Source organism: Psammomys obesus, unplaced genomic scaffold (assembly GCF_907164565.1).
Source record: "Psammomys obesus unplaced genomic scaffold, mPsaObe1.curated_primary_1811, whole genome shotgun sequence".
In the NCBI taxonomy this organism is placed as follows: Eukaryota; Metazoa; Chordata; class Mammalia; order Rodentia; family Muridae; genus Psammomys; species Psammomys obesus.
In genome coordinates, this window is record NW_026585698.1 from 11,535,649 (window position 1) to 11,543,162 (window position 7,514).

The window sequence follows — 7,514 nt, forward strand, 5'->3', positions numbered from 1 at the left end:
TAAACAAGATAAATATATAAAGGAAGAGGCAGTGGTGGAGTGAGGTTGGGTAATTTCACAGCCACAGACAAAAATCCACTTTTTTTTTAATTGTTATTTATGGCATTATGTCTTAGAGTATATATTAACATATCATCGTGCTATTCCCAAATGGTTAGCAAAAAGGGCAGTTTACAAATGTATAAGAGCTACTCTTTGAAAACGTCAAGAATCTACTGTAATGTAACTCTGTTCAAAGTTCAAAGCAATTAAGTTGTTACACTTGGAATTAAGTAATTTACTGTCAAATGTGTAAAAAGCACAACTGCCAATGAACCATTAATCCAAATGAGAGACTGTGAATAAATGCTTTTAATTAGTAATGAATATAATGGTGCTGGAGATGGAACTCAGGGTCTTCCACATGTTAGGTAAGTACCCTACCACTGAGCTACATCCTTAGGCCCTGGCTGCTTATGTTTAGGTGGGCATTCATATGCAATAGTCTCTATTTAAATTCCAATAACTTTTCCATAGGATTAAATACAAAAGAATTATATTACAGAAGACTGATTGAAAATAAAACATAGGGATCCACATATGTGGATATGCACACATAGAAAATATTCGCATAAACTCAAAGTCATAAACACTGCTACAGCTAAAACTGAATGGATTTGTGTCCTTTCTAAGTGGGTATGATAGATGTATATAAAAACTCTAAGAAATCTGGTGTCCAGATGCAAGCTTCCTGTGGTTAGATGCAAAACCTCCCTTGGCAGCTGTAGACACAAATGAGGTCAGAAGCAGATGATGGCAATAAGTTAGCTCAGCCCCAGAACCCTCCTAGCAGTTGTCATCAAGTCACCCACTGGGCTTCTAAACATGACAAAAAACTTTCTTTACAAAGTCTCATTTCATTAAGCTTAAAGTAGAAGCCACACATATTCCTAAGCTTCTCATTAGCATATCATTAGGGCTGCTAGATGACTGGGACCTATGGACAAGACACTCGCATTCCACATACTTCAGGCTGTGCTGCTTTGTCAGTAGTCTTTTGTTCACAAAGCCATGCTCACTAGTTTTAGGTCAACCTGACACAAGATAGGGTCATATTGGAAAGGGAACCTCAGATGAGAAAATGCATCCCCTCGCTTGACCTGTGGGCAAATCCTTGGTCCATTTTTAAAACTGAAGATTGGTATGGGAGGGCACTGGTCATAGTTGTCTGTGCCATCCCACAGGCAGGGGCAGGTACTTTAAAAAATCAGGCTGGAGTGTGAGTCTCTGGAACGACCCCTGTGTTCACATTTTCTGGTTCTGTTGCTCTTCTTGGGAGTTCCTGTCTTCTCCAGATCTTACTATTTTCCAATTCTTTCATAAGATTCCCTGCACTCTGCCCAACAGTTGGCCCTAAGTCTCAGCATCTGCTTTGATAGTCTGCAGGGCAGAGCCTTCCAGAGACCCACTGTGGCAGGTTCCTAACTTGTTTACTGGTTTTGTTTTGTTTTTTTTTCTTCTGGTGTCCATCCTCTTTGCCTTTCAGGATAGGGATTGAGCATTTTAGTCAGGGTCCTCCCTCTAGATTAGTTTCTTTACAGAAACTAATGTACAGATTTTAGTAAGTTTATCCTATATTATATGTCTATATGAGTGAGTATATACAGTGTGTATGTCTTTCTGCTTCTGGGACAGCTCACTCAGGATGATCCTTTCTAGGTCCCACCATTTACCTGCAAATTTCATGGTTTCTTTATTTTTCATTGCTGAGTAATATTCCATTGTGTAGATGTACCACAATTTCTGCATCCATTCTTCAGTTGAGGGCCATCTGGGCTGTTTCCACCTTCTGGCTATTACAAATAAAGCTGCTACAAACATGGTTAAGCAAATGTCCTTCTTGTGTACTTGAGCCTCTTTTGGATATATCCCTAGAATTGGTATGGCTGGATCTTGAGGAAGCGCTATTCCTACTTGTCTGAGAAAGCACCAGATTGATTTCCAGAGTGGTTGTACAAGTTTACATTCCCACCAGCAATGGAGGAGGGTTCCCTTTTCTCCACAACCTCTCCAGCATGTGTTGTCACTTGAGTTTTTCATCTTGGCCATTCTGATGGGTGTAAGGTAAAATCTCAGGGTTGTTTTGATTTGCGACGGCTAATGAGGTTGAGCATTTCTTTAAGTGTTTCTCTGCCATTCAGTATTCCTCTACAGAGAGTTCTCTGTTTAGCTCTGTTCCCCATTTTTTAATTGGAGTACTTGGTTTGTTGCTTTTCAGCTTCTTTAGTTCTTTATATATGCTGGATATTAGCCCTCTGTCAGATAAAGGGTTGGTGAAGATCCTTTCAGGCAGTAGGCTGTCGTTTTGTTTTGATGACAGTGTTCTTTGCTTTACAGAAGCTTTTCAGTTTCATGAGGTCCCATTTATTGATTGTTGATCTTAGAGCCTGTGCTGTTGGTGTTCTCTTCAGGAAATTGTCTCCTGTGCCAATGAGTTCTAGGGTCTTCCCCACTTTTTCTTCTAACCGATTTAATGTGTCTGGTTTTATGTTGAGGTCTTTGATCCACTTGGACTTCAGTTTTGTGCAGGGTGATAAGTATGGATCAATTTGCAGTTTTCTATATATAGATATCCAGTTAGACCAGCACCATTTGTTGAAGATGCTATCTTTTTTCCATTGTATGGTTTTGGCATCTTTGTCAAAGATGAGGTGTCTATAAGTGTGTGGGTTTATTTCTGGGTTGTCTGTTGTAGTTCCATTGATCCACCATTCTGTTTCTATGCCAATACCATGCAGTTTTTATTACTGTTGCTCTATAGTACAGCTTGAGATCAGGGATGGAGATACCTCCAGAAGATCTTTTATTGTAGAGGATTGTTTTAGCAATTCTGGGTTTCTTGTTATTTCATATGAAGTTGAGAATTTTTCTTTCATGGTATGTAAAGAATTGTGTTGGCAATTTGATGGGCATTGCATTGAATCTATATGAGTGAGTATTTGGATTGCTTTTGGTAAGATGGCCATTTTTACTACGTTAATCCTGACAAGCCATGAACATGGGAGATCTTTCCATCTTCTGATATCTTCTTCAATTCTTTCTTCAGAGACTTAAATTTTTTTCATACAAGTCTTTGACTTGTTTGGTTCGGGTTACTCCAAGGTACTTATGTCATTTGTGGCTCTTGTGAAGGGTGTTGTCTCCCTAATTTCTTTCTTAGCCCTTTTGTCTTTTATATACAGGAGGTCTACTGATTTTTTTGAGTTAATTTTGTATCCAGCCACTTTGCTGAAGGTGCTCATCAGCTGTAGGAGTTCTCTGGTAGAATTTTTGGGGTCACTTAGGTGTACTATCATATCATCTGCAAATAGTGATAATTTGACTTCCTCCTTTCCAATTTGTATCCCTTTGATCTCCTTGGACTGTCTTATTGCTCTAGCAAGGACTTTCAGAACTATGTTGAACAGATATGGAGAGAGTGGGCAGCCTTGCCTTGTCTCTGATTTCAGTGAGATTGATTTAAGTTTCTCTCCATTTAGTTTGATGTTGGCTATAGGCTTGCTGTACATAGTCTTTACTATGTTTAGATATGTGCCTTGTATCCCTGAACTCTCCAGTACTTTAAACATGAATGGATGTTGGATTTTGTCAAATGCTTTTTCAGCATCTAGGGAGATTATCACATGTTTTTTTTTATTATTATTATTTCCGTTTGTTAATATGGTGGATCACATTGATGGATTTCCGTTTATTGAACTACCCCTGCATACCTGGGATGAAGCCCACTTGGTCATAGTGGATGATATCTTTGATGTGTTCTTCTATTTGATTTGCAAGTATTTTGTTGAGTATTTTTGTATCAATGTTCATAAGGGAGATTGGCCTGAAATTCTCTTTCTTTGTTGGGTCTTTGTGAGGTTTAGGTACCAAGGTGACTGTGGCTTCATAGAATGAGTTTGGTAGTGTTCCTTCTGTTTCTATTTTGTGGAAAAGTTTGAAGAGAACTGGAGTTAGCTCCTCTTTGAAGGTCTGGTAGAATTCTGCACTGAAACCATCTGGTTCTGGGCTTTTTTTTGGATGGGAGACTTTCGATGACCGCTTCTATTTCCTTGGGGGATATAATGAAGATAACCTAGAACCCCAGTGCAGATGTAGCCCATGGCAATTCAGTGTCCAGGTGGGTTACATAGTAATGGAAGAGGGACTGCCTCTGACATAAATGATTGGCCTGCTCTTTAATCAACTCCCCCTGAGAGGTGAGCAGCCTTACCAGGGCACAGAAGGTGACACTCCTGATGAGATCTGATGGACTAGGATCAAAAGGAAGGACTTGGGGAGGGGCATGGGTGAAGAAGGAGGAGAGGAGGGAGGGGTTTATGGGGGATACAAAGTGAATAAAGTGTAATTAATAAAAGTTAAAAAAATAAAAAAAAATAAGAAATGCCAAAAAAAATAAATAAATAAAAGGAGTGGAGACATGGGGTTAGTGTTAATTGTCAACAGGAGATGGTTCTCTGGGGATGCCTGTGGGAATTATTTTGATTGTGTTAACTGAGGTAAGACCTGCTTACCACAGGTGACACCATTCCCTGGTCAAGAGATCCTGGACCAATAAAATAAAGCAAATGAGAAGAAAAAATCAGGCTGGCTCTATTACCTGCCTTTGGATCCCTCTCCCATAGCTGGGCTCCTTTGTCTGGCCTCTGGGAGAGGATGTGCTTAGTCCAGCTGCAACTTGATGTGTCAGTGTGAATTGGTACCCAAGGGGGTCCTCTTCAAGGAGATGGAGGGGGTCATGAGAGGTGGAAGCGTGAGGGTGGGACTAGGAGAAGAGGAGGGAGGGAAGAGGTTGGGATCAGTCTGCAAAGTAATTAACAATAATAATAGAATTCAGGCTGACTACATTATAAGGAACAAGCTAGTAAGCAGCACTCTTCCATGACCTCTGTCTCAGTTCCTGCCTTGAGTTCCCACCTTGACTGACCAGGATGCTGAACTACACAAGCTGTAAGAAGAGAAAAACACTCTCCTCCCCAAGGAGCTTTTGGTCATGGTGTTTTATTACAACAGTAGAAACCCTAACTAAGACAAAAAGTGGTACCAGAGAATGAAGTGCTGTTCTGACAGACAGACATGACCATATTTGGAGCAGGACTGTGGAAGGATTTTGGAATATTCGGGTGGAAAAGCCATTGGGTGCTCAAAGCTCAGTGGGCTGTTTTGTGGTGGTTTAGAAAATAAGCATGTTGAGAGTGATATACACACTGTATGCTTGTGAAGTTTCAGAAGGAAGTTGAGTCCCTTAAAGTCTCTCCCGGGCCATTTTTGTTAAGGATCTGTGATGTCTGGTCAGTTGGAGGTGAAGAATCAGCTGTGATTAAGAAGAGGCCAGCATCACTGAAGTAAAACCATTGTTTTCCTGGGGTGATGGGTGCTTTTCCGCTGGGACTTAGAGAAACAGCTGATTAAGAAGAGACCAGCTCCTGTCCTCTCCAGGTCTTACTATTTCCCACTTCTTTCATAAGATTCCCTGCACTTTGCCCAAAGGTTGGCCATAAGTCTCAGCATCTGCTTTGATATCCTCCACAAGGAGAACAACAGAACCAAAAAATCTGGGGACAGGGGTCTTTTCTGAGATTGATACTCCAACCAAGGACCATGCATGGAGATAACCTAGCATTTCAGCACAGATGTAGCCCATGGCAGTTCAGTGTCCCAGTGGGTTCCCTAGTAATGGGAACAGGGACTATCTCCAACATGAACTGATTGGCCTACTCTTTGATTACCTCCCCCTAAGGAGGGGAGCGGCCTTACCAGGCCACAGAAAAAGATAATGCAGCCACTCCTGATGAGACCTAATAGACTAGGATCAGAAGGAAGGAAAGGAAGACCTTACCTATCAGTGGACTTGGGGAGGGACATGGGTGGAGAAGGGAGAGGGAGAGGTTGGGAGGGGATTAAGGAGAGAGCTACAGGGGGGATACAAGGTGAATAAAGTGTAATTAATAAAAATTAAAAAAAAAGAGAGACCAGCATCACTGAGGTAGAACCATCAGGGAAGTGTTTCCTCAAGCTCAACACATGATGGCTGTAAATCAAAAGTTGGGCAAGGCTATACATTGTGCTTGCAGCCAGACTTGGTAGTCTGAGAGTCATCAGTTTGGTATTAGTATTGAAGGCATGAGAGTTTCATAGAGAGAAGCTGAGGCGTGACACTATGTGGTAGGGCTAATGTCTTTGAAGAAAGGCTGGCAAAGTTCATTGGTGAGTTGCAGCCTCAGTTACAGTAAAAGGCTTACGGTTGAAGGGGTCATGGAGAGAGGTCATGTAGAGGCTTTGCTTCATATGGCAGGGTTACAGGCCCTTGAGAGATCTCAGGAGAGACTGGTGGTGAAAAGGCAGCCTGATTGCAGTGGAGACCAGAGCATTATGGACATAACCAATGCAGTGGGATAGCTGCCAAGGCCTGCAGCATCCAGGGAGTGGAGCCAGCCTGAGCCTAGGTAAAAATGCTATGTGGAGAGTGGAGCCAGAAAAGTGGCTGAAGCCAGCTGGAAGAACTCAGAAGACTGAATGAATCTCAGAAGTCTGACCCTGAGCTTTATGCTGTTGCTCTTTGGTTCTTCTTTGATTTGATTATGACTATGCCCTGGTTCTTCTGCATTGGAGGAACAATGTATTCAACTTATTTTGATTTTATAGGAACCCAAAGATAGGAGTCTTTGAACTTTGAAAGAGCTTTTGGATCTTTAGAGAGGCCAGGATCTTTAGGGACTTGAGATAGTTTAAAGAGACTGACCTTTTAAATTGTTTAAATTGTTTGAAATTCTGAAGACTAAGACTTTCAAGTTTATAATAAATTTTATGTTGTGCTATTTATGAAGGTGACATCCTGGGAACGACAAGAAGGAAGTCAGTCCAGTAAGTCAGTAAGCAGCAGTCCTCCACAGCCTCTTCATCAGTTCCTGCCTCCAGGACCCTGCTTTGACTTCCTTCCCTGACTTCGGTTGACATGTATAAGATAAAAGAAATACTTTGTACCTCCAGTTGCAATAAAAACTCTAACTCAAGTTGACTGTAATAGTCCCAGAGTTCTGTTATTTTGAGTTTGTCAAGAATGGAGTTGGTGGAATCAGAGGGATGAATCTATGTGTGTTCTAGCCTTACTCTCTCCCACCATCTCCAATATATTCTGTCTGCGCACATAGATCTTATGCGCATTCACTGTCTCTGATTTCTTCCAACTATACACTTACAGACATGGCATATGGGAAGACAACATAGATCTAGATTCCAGGCAATTAGTTTTATGTCTAAGTAGTTTGCACTTAGCTAAACTCCCATTCTTTTCTGAGGCGAGTGTTTTATCTCTATGTTTTATAAAGCATGAAGATATTGGTTTAAAAAGCACATAGTTCAAGTAAGTAAAGAGTTAACTCAAGTAGAGTTTTGTTCTAGTTCCAAAGAGCAACAGTAAAGGTAAGATTAGGTGTAGGAACCTGAGGACAACGATGACTTTCATTGACTTTTATTGT

The 7,514-nt window shown here is 41.1% G+C and overlaps 1 protein-coding gene across 2 annotated transcripts in view; it reads left to right on the plus strand.

Annotated features, from left to right (window-relative positions):
* The window catches only part of Zwint (ZW10 interacting kinetochore protein), a 30,516-nt gene extending 23,467 nt beyond the window's left edge, over positions 1 to 7,049 (plus strand). For both annotated transcript variants that reach the window (XM_055598858.1, XM_055598861.1), the window contains one exon: positions 6,864 to 7,049. The gene's annotated coding sequence lies outside the window, so the exon portion shown is untranslated. The remainder of the gene's footprint in view (positions 1 to 6,863) is intronic.
* The last annotated feature ends 465 nt before the right edge of the window (positions 7,050 to 7,514 follow it).